The following is a 19,745-nucleotide window of genomic DNA, read 5'->3' as shown; positions in this document are numbered from 1 at the left end:
CTATTATCTTTGGCTCGCTATTTCAAAATAGGAGAATAAAACTCTATTCATTCCTTGATTCAATTCAGACCAAAAGAGAAACATAAAAATAATGCAAAAACAAATGGAACAAAAAATGATTGATACAAAATATCCTCAATTTGTCTCTGCAACATCAAGTATTTCACACCAAAAATTAGCCAACCTTTTATTACTATTGTATTTTAGCACATATAGGATTTTGAGATGATCGTTACAAAATGGGATAAATTGGTTCGTCTCCTTAGAATTAACAAATGGCAAGAAGCCAATTGTTAGTTACAATTCTTACATCAAAAATTTGAAAGGGAACGATAAGTAACTTCACCTTATTTCCTATTTCTAACTTTTATTTGTAAGCTTTAGTGATAACAATCATTGGGATCAATTCCTCATGTCTGTGAACATGGACATTAGAGTTTTTTAAAAGCCACTTGGAATGCTCCCTTGCTAGATCTTTAATGATACCCAACTACTCCAACATCTCTTCCATAGCCACATGTATACACCCACTAAGATTTTGGAGATCTAACACTCTATTCTGAGGAGTGATAAATTTATCCATCTGAATGTCTACATAACAAAAAAAGTTCTTTCTCAGAGCAACTCCCAATGGCCCTTTTCTTTCACCACTCTTCTAAGAATCAGTATGCAGGCCCTTCAAGAACACATAATATTTCTCTTGCTCCTCTGTTACATTGATGTTTGTTTCCTTTAGCCTGTGCTATGCTACCATGCTCATCTTGGCCTTAAATTGTAGACTCTACAACCATTCAAATAGAGGCTCATCTCCCTTTGGTAGGATTTTAGCTTCTACCACTTCCTTGATCTTCATCTAAATGATCATATTTAGAAGAAAGATACAATCTTCACTTTTTAATCTATTAGCTAATAATGTGGACCCATTGGTAGAGATATTGTCTTTCTCCATCTCTACCCTTAATACTACATTTCCAAGTTGCTTAATAACTTCAAGTCTTTTAGACTTAATTTTCTCACTCAACTCTCTACCAATTTCTCTGAAATGTTTGTCTTGTTGTAACTGAGAAATGATAGCCTAAATATTCATGGTTGTGGGATCACTACTAGAAACAACTCTAGATATGCTTGCTAGTGGGGCAACTAGTTTCCTAATGAAATGATTAAGTTCATGGATTTAAGCTTTCATCCAAACTTTAGCAAGCTTGAGGCCTTCTAAATCTTCCTCAATCACCTCATTTTTTGACTTCCATAGGCCCACCTTAGTATTATGCCTGGCTTTTCCAAGGTCTAGAGATTAACAAGTGAAATTGCCAGTAGTGAAATCTTCAATCCTTCCCTCCTTGGTGGGTTTTGCAATCTCCAAGGTTAGGTGTCCTATATCAAGATCTCGTCTAAGAATTGAAAGAGTCTTCTATTTCTTGACCTTGCTCAAAGCTAATTGAGAGTGAATAGCTAGAGACAAGGTCTCTTTTTTTGGCACTACTTCCTCTACCCGCTTCCTCTTTCTATCTAGAGTGTTTTCAAGGCATGACTCCGTAACAATTACCTTAGATGCTATACCAAGCATATCTACACTAAACATTTTCCTCTTTACTAGAGTCAATGTCTTGGTAGCTGAGGAGAAAGGATTCTTTGGAGCCTAAGAAATAAGTTTCAAAGTTTTAGGGCCCTTTTCTTTCTCTATTGGCTACTTTGTAGCTTCAACAAATTTTATGGACTTGCTCTCGCTACTCCCACCATCTCCAAGATCGACCAGTTATACTTGGGGGGTACTTTTTTGGAGTAATAGAGCATTTATCTTGGCAAGTTTTGGCAAGAGGGATGCTCTTATCAAGAGGTTGGCACCTCCACTTGATGGAATGTGAGCCCTTGAGCAATAGACAAGGTTGCACCTATTGCACCACTCTAAGAAGATGAAGCCACTATTACTTTTGGGGAAGCTTGAGAAGATGTGCCTTTGCCATGACTTCTCCAAACTATTGTCCATTCAACCCATTTTCGATCCTCTTAGAGATTCAAGCCATCATTACATCCAACTCCTCTCTAATGTCTTCATAAGGCATTGAGCTTATGGGAGTGCTTCTAAGCTTAGTCATGTAAGTGTTGCTATACATATTTTGGCCATCATCTTCCACCCCTTCTACATCAATATTAACTTTGTATATCTTCACCTGATCAACTGTTAATCTAGCGAAGGCTTGATCACAACTATCAAACTCATCCTTGTAGTCAACCCAGTAAACTTCAGTGGTGGTGATATGTTTTATCACACTTCCTATTTGGAAAACATCACTGGCATATCCATTTGGGTTGAACATGGGCCTCAAGACTTCTTACATGTCTAGGTAAAAGCAAAATCTATGTCACCGTTTATGATACCAAAACCTGTTTTGGTCAAATCTCATTTCTCTATCAAAACTCAATTTTTTCTAGAAATTGAAAATACCCTTTTATAGATCTTAGATTCAATATCATTATTATATAGATTTTTGAATGTTTTGATCAATTATAATATGTTCTAATCTAAAAATATTATAAGTTGATATTTCAACATTTGAGAAGATGCTCCCTCAAAAAAGGAAAAAAAAATAGTCAATCATATCAAAAAAATTTAAAAATTATGTTTATCTCTAGATGAGAGAATCCTCTTCACAAATATGTAATTTTTTTTCAAGATGGTATAGATTTGATAGGGAAGTTTTGACAAGAGGAAATTTTTTTTGGATTCTGATAAGGTCAAACTTGAGTACATATAACAAAGAAAATATACATCAAAAATAATTATTTCTTCTTTTGTTCACTAGCTATACATGTCATCTATAAGATATTTTCAAATTAGAACAAAAAAAGATGATTTGCATATACTTGCTTGACGGCAACTACACCCTATATTTTTTATAGTTAAAAAAGGGACTTCAAAATAAAATAAAATGAATAAATTCTTACTCAAAAAAATTATAAAAATTATATGCATAAAATTCATCCAATTCTACACATTTCATCAGTTTACATCATCTTCATATTTTAAACACAAATACCATTTTTTTGTCATTAATGTTGAACTGTTACATTCTGATATCATGTTTCTTTATAAAAGGTGACACAAGTTTGTGCTTTTACCCATCCAACTTATACTTCTTCTCAAATACTTTCAACATGTTCCTGGCATTAGAGCAGGTGTCACAACTGAAAGCCCCAACCTTCATGGGAAATTTGTACCCTTTATTCTTCAATCTCCCACTCAATATGCTCAATTGAAGGGCTTGCCTCACAACCTCAATCAACATAAGCATGTCATTGGGACACCTTGGTAGCTTCAAGGGGAATCCATTGAAAGCTACAAGATGAAAATAAGAGAAATATGAGCATTGAATGAAATAACTCCCAAACTATTTGATAGCGTCTATGGCTTCAAGACTAAATCTCCTCTCTGGGCATCCTTGTAGCACCCTAAAAATCCTCATAGTAAATGTATCATTTACTTTCACATACTTTGCATAACTATTTTTTAACTATAAGCATAGATAAAATTCATAAGATTTCACATCATTAGGAAAACTCTCTAGTTTTGAGAGGTCTGGCCATAGTTGGGATGAGGCCAACATATAAATAAGGAAAGAATATATATAGAATGCATAATAAAATTTGGCCACTTGGAGAGCATTGGACATAATTTTGCTTACCTCTTGAGCCCAATCAATGTATTGAGTGTCAGAGCAAATACCTTGTACTAAAAAGAAATATTGCTCAACAAAATTCAAGGCTTCTACTTCACCTTTCAACCTATGTAGGAGAACCAAAATATCAATAATATTTGGTTTGAGGTTGGTCCTAAATAAGGTTTTAGGAACTTTACTCTTAGCACCCTATTATTTCTGGAACCATGTCTGCATGATTTCTTTCCTCTAGATCATCTTATTTTTGGAGAACTTAGAAACAAAGAGAACTTAGAAACAACTCCCCTAAAGGTCAAGTCTAAGAATTCTTCCCCCTTTGGCATGTGGAGGCAATTTACTATAGTTTTCTCATTAATTAAAATTAGCACTATGTCATTAGGAAGCACAATCTACTTTGTCTATGGGTTGTAATGATGTATGCATGCATAAATCAGCTCCAAGAATTGAATTGCAACTAGAAAACCAACAGCTTCAACTAACCTACATCCTCATGGTTTCTCACTGATGGGGCGAATCTATTCAAACTTTGCTCTCTTTTGAAAATTGTCCATGTTGTAGAAGTGAAGAGAAGTGTTTGTGAAATTTTGAAATTAGTATTTGGTTCTAGTCAATCCATCAAAACTCATGAACCTAATTGCCATGATTTTGAGAAGAAGATTTGAATTGAAGAGATGAAAGGAATAACTAATGCAATAATCACTAGTTTTTCAAAAAGCTATGCATGTTAATAGAATAACAATTCAAATAAAAAGTGGTAGCTCATTCAACTATTTATGTTTCTATATATTAGAGCCTTGATTCATCTATCATTCTTCAAAATTTGTGCAACACAGATGTAATTTAAGGAAATACCTATTGAGTAGTAAATGTGAAAGCTCAATGGACTTGTTGGTTTTTTGAAACAACACAATTTCAAATTACCCCAGTGAGAACAAGATATATCCAGGGGTAGCTACTTCCCATATTCAACATACCCTTTTAGACACTGGGCCAACTATAAGGGTAGACCCTTCTTCTACTTTAGGCTCTACAAAACCTAGGAGGGTGTACCTCAGATTCACTTATATGGTACCAGTGCTAAAACGTACACTTGAATCTAACAAAGTTGATAAAAAATCTAAATCTTCTAACACTTATGCAAAGATCTTAGACATGGAATAGCTAATAACATGACCAAAGAAATTGCCAAGCTAAATGAGGGCATCCTTGTTAGTTCTTCAGCATTAAAAGGAATGATATTTGATTAATGATGTTGATTTCAGCAAAATGCTGAGTATGTAACAATAAGAACAAGTTGATCGTGTAGCCGATCAGAGACTTATCTATTGGGAAATTCTACAAATTAATCACATATATCTATGATACCAATAACATATTCCATACATCATGATATTAGATCTGTCTTATCACCTTGTGAATTAGACATCAGTGTTCATAAAGACCTCATTCTCATGGAGTATCCTTCCCAAAATAACCAGCAACCCTATCAAACACATGAAGCATTCATTTGGCCCTTTCTTCAAAGAATAAGATATTTCACACATACAACATTAAGGGGATGTAAATGGATCTTAGTTCTTTGTCAATAAACCACATAAGATTGCAAATTATAGAGATATGAGATGAGAATCAGAATGAAACTAAGAGATTTATGCTCATTTGTATTCATTTCTTTGAAACTATACATTCAGATGCATGTAAAATAACTCACAACACCACTAAATAGCTCAAAACTAACTATATTATCTTCACTACTACTATTCATACAAGATAAATATGCTAAAGAATTTGGTGGAATCACAACTCTAGATCCAACAATGTGGTCTCATAGACAAACTAGAACCAACAATGTGGTCTCACACTAAAAATTGCCAACTTGGTATCATAGCCATGAGAAATTTCTCTAAAATTGAAACCCCTCCAATGAATCAAAAAGAGAAAGATATAGAAGAAGAATGGAATCCTGGATCTAATCTAGAAATGACATGTGTCCACTTGAATCTCCATCCTTTGTAGTTGTAAAACCTTTCTCATCTTTCTGCCCATGAGATCTGATTTGGTTTTCATCATTGTTTTGTAACAAACCCAAAATATCTCTTCCTTAATTTTCAAAACCTTTCTATTACTAAAATATCTAAAAAGCATCATGAAATGCAGATGATACCTTGGTTCAACTAATTTGGAGATGACAAAACTCGCCCATAACTGTATTTTACTGCCTTTTACATTCATTTAGTTCACCATTTCACTGGGAATTAGATCTGAATTGTCTCAATTGAATTAAACTGAAAACTGGGCAGCTAAGACAAATCCTTGCATAACTCTAACAAGTGACCTCTTGTGCACAAATTGATTATAGAAATGGATAGTTCATCTTTTGTTGATTCTAACGATATATTACACTGTGCATTTTGGATAAAAATCATGTCATACCTCTATGGTCCATTTGAAATTCCAGCACTGGGCCATGAAGAGAGTTTAAAAAATGAAAAATTTAAATGATTATATAGTTGAACTATATAACATTAAATTTATTCAAATCTTCAATTTTTTGAATGAACACACAGATTTGAATTTATATGATTTTAATCTTTATTTTATTCCCATTTTTTCTCATCTCTCCTACTATGTGGTGAATTTCCATTTGTTAGTTGACCCTAGTGGACCCCACATTTTCTCATGCCATATTTGAACATTTTGATTTTGTGATTATGATAATATGATGAAAGCATAATATCTTAAGCTTTATGCTTCTCTTTCTTGATCTTATGAACAAGGCAATTTTTGTAATGTCGTAGCTCTTTATCCTTGCCTCCCCGATCACATGAAAAGAGGCCCCATCATAGCATCACAGCTCCATATTTTAATCTTCCTAATCTTACGATTTGGTTTATGGTCATGCCTCTTCATTTGTACACCAATGATCTCCCAATGGCATTGTAGCATCATAGGGCTTTATTTTAGCTCTCTTGATCTCTCGACTAGTCATAACATCATAGACCTTTAAATCTGGCTCCCGACCATATAGAAAACTCAATTTCATAGCATCTTATCCAAAATTTCTACCTCTTATGATCCCTTGACAAACTAGGCATTGTCGTAACATTGTAAGCCACAAATTTCTCATCGGGCATAAATCTTACACATTCTTTTTGGGCCTCCCGATCACATGATGGTGTCGTAGCATCATAGGCCTTCATCATGAGCTTTTTGATCACATGACAAAAACACTTGGAAACTTCCTTAATGATAGGTCCCACCTTGCCACATGGCGTGCAAGCGCTTTACCACTTTTCTTAAACTTCCTTCACTTTCATTTTATGGGAATGTGTTACTCATTGATCTTCCAAAGATCAATGGTTTAATGATATGGTATCGAAAATGACCCCACTGTCAAGCTTGACCAACGAGTTTACCTAAAATTCCAATGTCCACTAAAAATTCTACAAAAGTTCTCAAAAGTACTATTTTTTTTTGAGATTTGTGGCCTATTAAAAGCTTAATGTCACCAAGTACTACGTGGCACATAGGTGCTTGTCTGCATTCACTAAAAGTCATGCAAATTCTCATTGTAGGCATGTGCTAACTATCAATCTGGGAGAGATCAACTAGTGACCAAAATGAATCACCATGGTTAAGATGCCTTGTTAAAAGCTTAAGAAAATAACCATAGTTAGGGCGGGCTTAAAATAAAAGGGTTTTTATTTCGCGAGATATAAATAAAATAACTACAGGAAAATGAAGACTTAGGATAAAGGCTTCTTACACAATTTAATTAAAATATTACTTTCCACTATTTTAAGGGCTAGGACACCAAAACAAGGGTTTATGAAATTTGAAATATTTCATCTAAGGTTTTAACAAATTTTAAAAATGTTAAACACTGAATTTGGGATTTTTCACTATAAGGTGTAACAAAATATAAAGAGTAAAAAACCAGGCCAATAGTAGCTCTATCTAGGGATGCATATCCCTTGCAAGCATGGAAATAATTCAAATCTCTGGAAGAAGTAGACCACACACTTTATAGTAAAAACTTCTCTTGAATAGCTTATTGAAAGCAAAAACAACTACTCCTAAACTATATAAATGATGGCCTCGGGCCACCAAATTTCAACAAAACTTCTTACCTCTATCATAAATCTAATTTTTGTCTAAATTTTCATGAGGTAAGCTAGGAAGATCTCTTCTATTAGTTTCATTAATTAGATTAGCATTTTGAAATAACCCACTTGGCAAAACTAAATCTACACATTCATTCTCATAGTGCAAGTACAAATCAGCATTAATTTCTACATCATGCTCACTATGAAAATATGGATCAATATACTCATGTAAATTAGGATCTATTTGAAAACCATCATATACATATGACTACTACATGCTATCAACCAAAAATATGAATGATTCATATTCTACCTTGTTCAAAAAGTTGCAAGTGTCAAAATTTTGCAACTCACCTTGTGTAACTAGATGTGAAGAGTATGTGAAATTTGATCACTACCTACTTGTAGTCATGTTACTCATTAAATTAGATTTATCATTCACTGAAACCTCTTCACATTCAAACAACTGATTAATCACCAAGCATGAAAACTTATCCTAAAAGTGGTGATCTAAACTATGCTGGTCACAATCATTTTCTTTATCTAACAAAATGTCAGAATGAAACCTGAACTTATCTCTATAAGACATATCAACACATAAAGAAAATCCATATTTAGATTCACAACTTTCACTATTTTCCTCTTCATCATATGAAATATCAAAACATATTGCAACATTACCAACATGAGAAAAATTTGAAATCGTGTGAAATTTCCCTTCACTAACATCCTGTACATCCAACAACTTGTCATGTGCAAAGACATTTGAAGTACTATCATATACACCTCCAAAATCTAACAAAGATTGTTTAGATTCTACATCTCTTTCCACATCAAACTTTGGGAAGTAACTTGACTAAATGAAGAACCATTATGAGGGAAAATATGAGCATCCTTAGAAAAACTTACATGCTTTTCAAAATCAAAAGCCAACAAAGCTAAAATTTCATTAGGGCTCAAGAAGACTGCCTCACCAATCTTCTCCCGACTTTGATTATCATCGAGATGACATGAAGAACTTAAAACAACAAAATCATTAGTATAACAATTTGGAAAATCAACATTATTACAACATTCATTCTTATCATGGCAAGAACTACCTCCACTGATGTTATATAATTCCTCAACTTCATATTAACTATTACAAAATTTATTTTCACTTCCATGTCCATCTTCCTCATGCTGATTGCAATTATCTAATTCATTTGCATTTGAATCCTTCTCTTCACATTTAGAAGACAAATTATCTTTATATATAAATTCATTACATTCATTACTACCTTGCCTTTCAACACACTCATTATTATCATTAGAAGATATATCTTGAAATCTATAATTATCACTTTTCATCTCCTTAATGAATCTTTCAACTTGCAAAAAATTTTGTAATCTTATAGGTGCTAGCCAACTAACTAAATCAGACATTAGAACATCAAGGAAAACACTAGACAGAGAAGATTTCTTAGGTCTAGAATGAAAAGGCATCTTGCTGATTACTGATTTAAGCCTTAGATAACATTGTTCAGCATTTAAACCTTGAGTACTTCCTACTTCTATTCTTATGGAACTAACAATATTATTGTAGAACAATCTTTTCAACATAGCAATGTTGTTAACTATAGTATTCAAACTTTTAGAACTTGGAAAACTAATCTTAGATCTGAGATCTGACTCCATCTTAAAATAAAATTTCTACCTCTTTCTTCTAGTGCTGAAAATCACTAAATAGAGGCAACCATTTCTAACACTTGACTTCTATGAAAGAGAAACATGAAAATAAAAATACCTCAAGTGCTAATGCAAGACTTTTGATTTGCTGATTTGACATGAGAGCATACTAAAAATCCTTCATGCCATTGATAAAACTTTGTAGAGCCACCACCTCCTTGCAAGAGGATAAATAAATCACTGCTATAATTTACCTTTTATACTTCACTTTCTTATAACAATAGATTGCAAACACCACTTTAAAACTTATCAAGAACTTAAACTTCCTTTTCAAGAAACTATCAAAAGCTTCAGATCTACCCATACAATTGAAAGTCCTTCAAAATATTGCAATGAAATCAACTAGGAAACAACTGGTGTAGAGATTTAGAGTTACCATTCACACTTTGTGAGAAATAAAACATAATTTATCACTTAACAAATCTAAACCAGACCTTCAGATATAGGAGAAATGCAAATCATCAAACCACTCTTGTAGATTTACTAACTTGAAAAAGAGAACACAACTTTTTGTTCATTGTTGACTTTGATTTTACAACAACACTTTGAAAAAAAAATCTAGCTAAATTGATTGAAGATGAACACTCTTAGCAATATAATTTACACTCAACCTTAAAGTTACTACTGCAAATGGATAAAAATTCACTGGGAGACATGAATATTTAGCAAAGAGATGGAAAACACTTCATGACCTTGGTGCTATAGAAAAATTTGCACATGTCTTTCTTTCAATTGTATTGAATCTCTCTTTTAGATTCAATACTTCCCCAGTAGAGTCACCATTTTATTGGTGTTTTGAAATAACACAATTTCAAATTACCCTAATGAGAAAAAAATACATCTAGGGACAACTACTTCCCATCTTCAACAAACTCTTTTAGACACTGGTCCAACTATAAGGCTAGACTCTTCTTCTACTTCAAGATCTGCAAAACCTAGGTGGGTGTACCTCAAATTCACTTATATGGTACCAGTGCTAAAACATACACTTGAATCTAACAAAGTAGATAAAAACCCTAAATATTCTAACAATTATGCAAAGATATTAGACATGAAATAGCTAATAACATGACCAAATAAATTGCTAAGCTAAGTGAGGGCATCCTTTTTAGTTCTTCAACATAAAAATGAAAGATATTTGATTAATGATGTTGATTTCAACAAAGCCTTGAGTATGCATCAATAAGAACAAGTTGATCCTGTAGCTAATTAGTGCCTTGTCTATTAGGCAATTCCACAAATTAATCGCATACATCCTTGATACCAATAACATATTCCATACATCATGATATTAAATCTATCATATCACCTTGTGAATTAGACATCAATGTTCATAAAGACCTCATTCTCATGGAGTATCCTTCTCAAAATAACCAACAAACCTGTCAAACACATCAAGCACTTACTTGGCCCTTTGTTCCAACCATAAGATATATTAGACATACAACCTTAAGGGGATATAAATGGGTCTTGGTTCTTTGTTCCTAAACCACATAAGATTACAAATTATAGAGATAGGAAATGAGAATTAGAATGAAACTAATAGATTCCTGATCATTTGTATTCAATTCTTTGAAACTATATATTCATATGCATGTTAAATAACTCACAAAATCACTAAATAGATCAGAACTAACTATACTATCTTCACTACTATTGTTCATACAAGAGAAATATGTTGAAGAATTTGGTGGAATCACAACTCTGGATCCAACAATGTGGTCTCATAGAAAAATTGGAACCAACAATGTGGTCTCACACTAAAAACTACCAACCTGGTATCACAACTATGAGAAATTTCTCCAAAACTGGAACCCCTCCAATGAATCAAAAAGAGAAAGATATAGAGGAAGAATGGAATTCCAGATCTGATCTAGAAATGACATGTGTCCACTTGAATCTCCATCCTTTGTAGTTGTAAAACCTTTCTTATCTTTCTACCCATGAGATCTAATTTGGTTTTCATCATTGTTTTGTAACAAACTTGAAATATCTCTTCCTCAATGATGAAAACCCTTATGTTACTAAAATATCTAAAAAAATCATTAAATGCAGATGATACCTTGGTTCAGCTGATTTAGAGATTACAAAACTTGCCTATAACTATATTTTAATGCCTTTTACATTCACTTAGTTCACCATTTCATTGGGAATCATATCTAAACTGTCTCAACTAAATTAAACTGAAAACTAGGCACCTGAGACAAATCCTTACATAACTCTAACTAGTGACCTCTTGTGCAAAAAATGATTACAGAAATGGATAGTTCATCTTGTGCCGATTCCAATATATTACACTATGCATTTTGGATAAAAATCATGCCTCTACAATCCATTTGAAATTATAGCCCTGGGCTATGAACAAAGTTTTAAAAAATGAAAATTTCAAATGATTATATAGTTGAACTATATAACATTAATTTTTTTTCAAATCTTCAATTTTTTGAATGAATGCACAGATATGAATTTATATGATTTTAATCTCTATTTTATTCCCATTTTTCCTCATCTCTCCTGCCACATGGAAAATTTCCATTTGTTAGTTGAACCGAGCAGGCCCCAATTTTCTCATGCCATATTTGAACATTTTGATTTTACCATCTTACAATAATATGATGAAATCATAATATCTTAAGCTTTATGTTTCTCATTCCTGATCTTACAAAAAAGAATTTTTTTTGTAATGTCATAGCTCTTTATCCTTACCTCCCTAATCACATGACAAGAGGCCCCATTGTAGCATTGCAGCCCCATATTTTAATCTTCCTGATCCCACGATGTGATGTATGGTTGGGCCTCTTCATTTACACACCAATGATCTCCCGATGGTGTGTTAGCATTGTAGGGCTTTATGTTGGCTCTCCCAATCTCTTGACTAGCCATAACATCATAGAACTTTGAAATCTGGCTCCCAACCATATGACAAACTCAATTTCATAGCATCTTATCCTAGAATTCTACCTCTTACAATCCCCTAATAAACAAGGCATTGTTGTAACATTGCGAGCCACAAATTTATCATTGGGTGTAGCAACTTACACCTTATTTTTGGGCCTCTTGATCACACAATGGTGTCATAGAATCATATGCCTTCATCATGAGCTTTCTGGTCACACAACACACACACTTGATAACTTCCTTAATGATAGGTCCCACCTTGCCACATCATGTACAAGTACTTTACCGATTTGCTTAAACTTCCTTCACTTTCATATTAGGGGAATGCATTGCCCATTGATCTTCCAAAGATCAATAGTTTAATGATATGGTATCAAAAATGACCCCATTGTCCAGCTCGACCAATGAGGTTGCTTGAAATTCCAACGTGCACTGACAATTCTACAAAAATTCTCAAAAGTACTGACAAGTTTTGAGTTTTGTAGCATATTAAAAGCTTAACATCACCAAGTGCTACATGGCACATAGGTGCTTGTCCACATTCACTAAAAGTCATACAAATTCTCATTGCAGGCATGTGTTAATCATCAATTTTGGAGAGATCAGCGACTAACCAAAATGAACCACCACAGTTCAAATGCCTCACCAAATGCTTAAGAAAATAACCATAGTTAGGGCAGGCTTAAAATAAAAGGGTTTTGATTTCACGAGAAGTAAATAAAATAATTACAAGAAAATGAAGGCTTAGGATAAAGGCTTCACATGATTTAATTAAAATATTACTTCCCGCTATTTTGAGGGCTAGGGCACCAAAATAAGGGTTTATGAAAGTTGAAAGATTTCATCTAAGGTTATAATAAATTTCACAAATCTTAAACACTAAACTAGGGTTTTTCACTGTAAGGTGTAACAAAATACAAAGAGTGAAAAACCAAGCTAATAGGACCTTTTAGGGGTCTTTTTAATATTCCATTGAAACCAACACTAACTTTCTATAAACACATTTCTTACTTTTTTATTTTTTTTAAGTTTCAAAAAGTTACCATTAGGTTACCCCATGGTAGAATGTCCACCAATCGAGATCCTGACTATCATTAATTTTCCATAATGGTTTGATTCATGTTAGTATCATTCTAACATGTTCTGAATACAACTTGTGAATCAAAATTGATCATTAACTTGATTTTTCTTTGAAATTCAAGAAACTCTCCTCATGGGTTGAAAACCCACTGAGAAGAAGACTATTTCTTTTTCTTCGCGAATATTTCTTTTTTAGTCAGATTTTGGACAATCACCCTTCTTGAAGTTGGAAATTTCTAAATGAGGTATGAATGCCTTTTGAAGGACCTATTATCATCCCTTTTTATTCCAAACTACCTTTTCAAAAAACTAACTTCATGGGTTGATAACCCGTCAAGGAGAAGTTACATTTGAGTTTTCTACTAAGAATGATTATGTGGGCCACAATGAATCTGAACCATATTTGGGAGTCATAATCATTAATGAAAACATTGATTTCCAACATGATGCCTTGTTACTTGCATGTTTTTTGATACACGAGCATCATTTATTGCCTTTCATGGGAAATCATCCTCATTGGTAGGAAACCTGTTAGGGAGAAGAAGATTGCCAAATTTCTGCTAGCATCAATTTTTTAAATAGTGATACACCATAAATAGATATAGAATGTAGTTGATCTTTGAATGAGTAAAATGGTTCTCTATCAAACTAGGCACTAACCTACCCGTAAGATCACTCGAAAACATCAAAAACTCACTTGGCTATGAATGAGGAGAGGGAGAAAAGGGAAAATCTGATAGAGATTCGTGCCTAACCTAAAGGGACTTAGAACTACACTCAAATGAAACTGAAACCAAGCTCTTTTCACTTATACACAAGAACTCACTTTTGTTAATCGGTTAGAAAAAAAAAGTGGGGCAACAACTAGCATTGTTTGGGGACTTGGGCAATCTATGTCCAAGCAAGCAATCCAAGATCTTTGGTTTTGCAAAATTAAAAGGTGGCTACACAACAAAACTAAAGAAAGAAAAGCAAGGGAAACCTAACTAGGAGAAATAGAAAGGGGAACTAAATGTAACTATAGTACAACATAGGGGTTACTTTGAAACTTGATAGAGCTTCAAATCCTAACCATTGTAGGTTAGGGGTAGTACTTCACCATTCGGATATGCTAATTTGAATGAGTTGTTTTCAAAAGCATGATGAATATTGAATGGGACTTTCTACAGAGTATCAAATTTCTTATGCATACCCCTTGGTGCCTTTTTCTTATCCCATAGTAGTACAATATCTCCTACTATAAACTGACATGGCCTTGCCTTTTTGTCAAACAAGTACTTTACATGCATCTAATGCTGCATAATGTGATCCACAATTTCTTCTCTTTCTTCTTCGTGCTTCCTTAGGTACAAGATTCTCTTCTCCAATCCATCTTTATAGATGTCATCTTCAATAACTATCCTTAGTCTTATTGTAGCCAAATCTAGGGGTAAAGGGAGACTAGCTTCTATTCCATAGACCAGTTCAAAAGGGGAGATGCCAATCACCCTTTTTGGGGTCACTCTATTTGGCCAAAGTACCTCATGAATCTTTTTGTGCCAAGTTTTATAATTGTCTAACAATATTTTTTTAATGATGTTTATCAAGTTTTTGTTGCTAGATTCAGCTTGACCATTTCGTTGTAGAAAATAGTCAGATGAGTGACTGACTGTTATGCCATACTTAGAACAAAACTTGGTGATTTCAACTGAAGAGAAGTATACTACATTATCCATTACTAGTTTGATGGGTACACCAAATCTAACCAATATATTCTCCTTGATGAACTTGTGAACTAATTTAGAAGTAGTTTTCTTGGTTCCTTTCACCTCCACCCATTTGGTGAAGTAGTCAATTGTAGTAATAACATATGTGTGACCAACACTAGATGTTTGACTGATAGGGCCAATTAAATCGAGACCCCATTGCTAAAAAGGGCCTTCAATAATCACAGGCCTGAGAGGTAATGCAACTAATTGAGGTCTACCCATAAACATTTTACATTTTTTACATTTTGACACCCACTAGTGGGCATCCTTAAACATGTCAGGCCAATAATAACACTGTCACAATATTTTGAAAGTAGTGGTTGAGGATGAGAAATTTTTGCCACATGCTTCATCATGAAATGTTTTCAACAATCTTTCTTCTTGTTGTTTATATATGCACCTGAGAAAAGTACTATCTATAGCTCTTTTGAATAATTTATCATCCCAAATCACATACGTGATAGCCTTTAGCTTGAGGCCTCTTCTTTGTTTCACTATCATCCCTTTGAGACATTCTCCATATGTCAGGAGATAAGTGATATTCTTGAACCAAGGGTCTTGCAGACCCTCAACTAAGACTAATTGTTTCTCTTCTAGCTCTTTAGTAATTCCATTTTCCACTAGCCTTGCATAGGGTAGTACCTCTTACTAGCTTGGTAGGTTTGATTTCAATGTCATATTCCTATGTTTTTGCTACTGACATTCCTTTGGTATTGCACCCTACATCTTGTTGAGTCAACACACTCTTTACTACTATGTTTGGTACATGAACCATAGAATGTGAATGCAAGATATAAAATCTGATTTTTTTTAGCGCTTTCACCACAAAAAATTCATGCTTTTTGATTTGAGAATATTTTAACTCATGACTCTTCAAGGGAATGCTCATGAAGGCAATATGGGCTTGTATTCCTTCCCTGTTATCTTGCATGAGGATGGCTAACAAGGTGTTTTTAGAAGCGTAACATTAGATCATGAAATCTAGCTTATAGTCTGGATGACATAATACTGGAGCATTAGCAATAGTAGTCTTTATATTTTGGAAGACTTGTTTTCCTGCCTCATTCCATTTAAAGCCCAAATTTACCTTCATCATATCTACAATATACTTAGTGGTTTCTACAAATTCAAGTATGAAACTTTAAAGAAATTCACTTGTCCAAAGAATGGCTTAACTCTTATTTTTCTTACAAGTAGACTTAACCTTTGAATGGGCTCAATTCATTCAGGATCGATTTTGATACTTTCTTGTGATACTATATGACCAATTAGCTTTCCCTCTATTACATAGAAAATGGATTTCATAGGATTTAGTGAGATTCTATGTTAGGGAGAGCATAATTATCCTTCAAAGATACTTGGTTTAGATTTCTAAAATATACATAGATCCTTATCTCTCTGTTCTTCTTTCTAACTGGTACTATATTTGCTACCTAAGTAGAGTGATGAATAGGAAAAGTGATTATTGCCTTTAGCATCTTGTCAACTTCTCAGAATATAGCATTTGCTATTTTTGGATTATAATTTTCCTACTTTTGTCAGAAAGGAGTTGCATGAGATTTTAAGGGAATCTAATGTTTCATTTCCCTACCTTTGTAGCTTTTAAAATCTTCATAACTCTAAGAAAAAACATCTTGATATTTTATGAAAAGATTTTTGGTGGCTTCCTTCTCCTTAGATGAGAAACACTTTCCAAAATTGATCATTTTGGGACTTTCCATGTATTCGATGTTCACTCCTTTGTACTCACTAGTAATAAGCCCTTTTCTATCCTCTTTTTCTTTATGTAGGTATCATTTCTATTAAATTCTTTTTCCAATGATACAAATTATGAGGGAATGATATTACCTTGCAGTTGAACTTCATCAGTTTGATCTTCTTTTAACTTTTGGTGAAGGTCTTCTTGATTGATTTCACTATGATGATCCTCACAAGTAGCTTTGAAATTTTCTAAAAATAGTTGTACACTCTTGTCATCTTCAAAGATTTGCTAGGCTTCTATATTGTCAAGAAAAAAAGCTCTATATACAATTTCCACTTGGTAATTTTGTCCTTGAATTTTGGGTGAGGGAGCAACAAGGAGGTAGAAAAAACTAGTGAATCTTCTTTAGAACTCATCTCCCTCGGCATTAATTCAATTTTGAATGCATCTAGCCCCTCTATTTCATCCCAAACCCTATTTTTGTAATTTTTCAATTTATGGTACCTCATAGAGTACTGTCCTTTGATCTATCGCACAATGAACTTTGCATCACTTTGAACTCTTAGGATCTTTATCCCCTTTTCCTTTGCAACTATTATCCCAAGTAACAAAGCTTCATATTCTACTATGTTATTTGTATTCCTAAATCCTAGTTTGATAGCCATGGGTTTGGGCTCTCCTTTAGGAGATATAAACACTATGCCAGCACGAGACCCAGATGAGGAACAACTTCCATCAAACTCCAATGTCCATATGGATGATGATTCTTCCAAATCACTAAGGATTTGATTTCTAGGGTCTTCAACCTCTTGAGTATTTAGAATATCTTTAGTAAACAACATGTAGTTACTAAATTCTAATTCTTTGTAGAGAATTTGGGCTTTGGGATCATCTGACTTTAAAATTATAAATTTAGCTTTCTCTTCAAGTTCCAACATAACCTACTTACTTCCTATGGGTATGAATTCTTGAGACCAATCTAATTTAATTTCTCCTCCCATATCTCTACAAAACATTCTACTTAAGAGTAGGCCATAGCTTGCCAGGATATTTGCAACTAGGATAGTTAATAATAATTTATTTTTTAGATGAGAGGCCATTGCTACTTAAGCATCTTTAATTTGTTAAAGTAGTGGGAATTGTTTGGTATCCATAGAATAACATCTACAATGAACTTTGGTGAGAGTGAGGACTAGAGCTTTAGCTATGGGATAAGGCATCACATTTTTTGATGTACCTAAATTGATTATACAATTAATTAATTTGCACACATTGATGTATAGTGATATGTAGAATGGGTCAAGCTTTTGTCTAGGGAAGGTTTCTAAGACCATGGATTCTTCTCGATCAAAAAGGTAGATGTTAAAGGTTGCTAAGACTATTATCTTCGGCTCATTGTTTCAAAATAGGGGAATAAAACTTTGTTCATTCCTTGATTCAATCTAGACCAAAAGAGAAACATAAAACTGATATGGAAACAAATGGAACAAAAAATTATTGATACAAAATACCCTTAATTTGTCTCTACAGCATCAAGTATTTTACACAAAAAATTAGCTGACCTTTTGTTAATAATGCATTTAAGTACATATAGGATTCTGAGATGATCATTACAAAATGGATAAAAATGTTCATCTCCTTAGAATTGACAAATGGAAAGAAGCCAATTGGCAGTTACAATTTTTACATCAAAAATGTGAAAGGGTGGGATAAGTCACTTCGCCTTCTTTCCTTTTTCTAAATTTTCTTTGTAGGCTTTAGTGACAACAACCATTGGGATCAATTCCTCATTTCTATGAACATGGATGTTAGTGTATCTTAGAAGCCACTTGGAATGCTCCCTTGCTAGATCTTTAATGACACCCATCACTCTTGCATCTCTTCCATAACCATGTGTATACACCCACTAAGCTTCTGGAGATCTGACACTCTATTATGAGGAGTGATAGGCTTATCCATTAGAATGTCTAGATAACCAAAAAATTTCTTCTTCATTAGAGAAACTCCCACTGGCCCTTTTCCTTGTCTAGTGTTTTGAGAATTAGTATGTAGTCTTTTCAGCAACACATAATCTTTCTCTTGCTCCTTTATTACTTTGATGTCTATTTCCTTTAGCCCATCCCATGTTGCCATGATCATCTTGGCATTTCTACAACCATTCAAATAGAGACTTATCTCCCTTTGGTTGGATTTTAGCTTCTATCACTTGCTTGATCTTCATCCAAATAATCATATTTAGGAGAGAGATGCAATCTTCACTTTTTACTCTCTCAGCTGATAAGGTGTACTTATTGGTAGAGATATTGTCTTTGTCCATCTCTAGCCTTAATACTATATTTCTAAGTTGCTCAATAACTTCAAGTCCTTTAGACTTAAGTTTCTCACTCCATTCTCTACCAATTTCTTCGAAATGTTTGTCTTCTTGTAACTGAGAAATGATAGCCTGAATATTCATGGTTGTAGGATCACTCGTAGAAGCAACTCCATATATGCTTGATAGTGGGGCAACTAGTTGCCTAATGAAATGATTAATTTCATGTATTTCAGCTTTCATTCAGACTTTAGCAAGCTCGAGACCTTCTAACTCTTCCGCAATCACCTCATTTTGTGACTTCCATAAGTCCACCTTAGTAATGTGCCTAACTTCTCTTAGGTCTAGAGGTTTCAAGGTGAAATTTCTAGTAGTCAAATCTTCAATCCTTCCTTCCTTGGTGGGTTTTTTGAACTCGATAGTCAGGTGCCCTATATCAATATCCTATCTAAGAATTGATAATGTCTTCTATTTCTTGACCTTGCTCAAAGCTGA

The sequence above is a fragment of the Cupressus sempervirens genome, chromosome 11, assembly GCF_028749045.1.
Source record: "Cupressus sempervirens isolate cs-2001-9-10 chromosome 11, ASM2874904v1, whole genome shotgun sequence".
NCBI classification, from domain to species: Eukaryota; Viridiplantae; Streptophyta; class Pinopsida; order Cupressales; family Cupressaceae; genus Cupressus; species Cupressus sempervirens.
The sequence above is the reverse complement of the archived record's forward strand: the minus strand, read 5'-3'. Positions refer to the sequence as shown.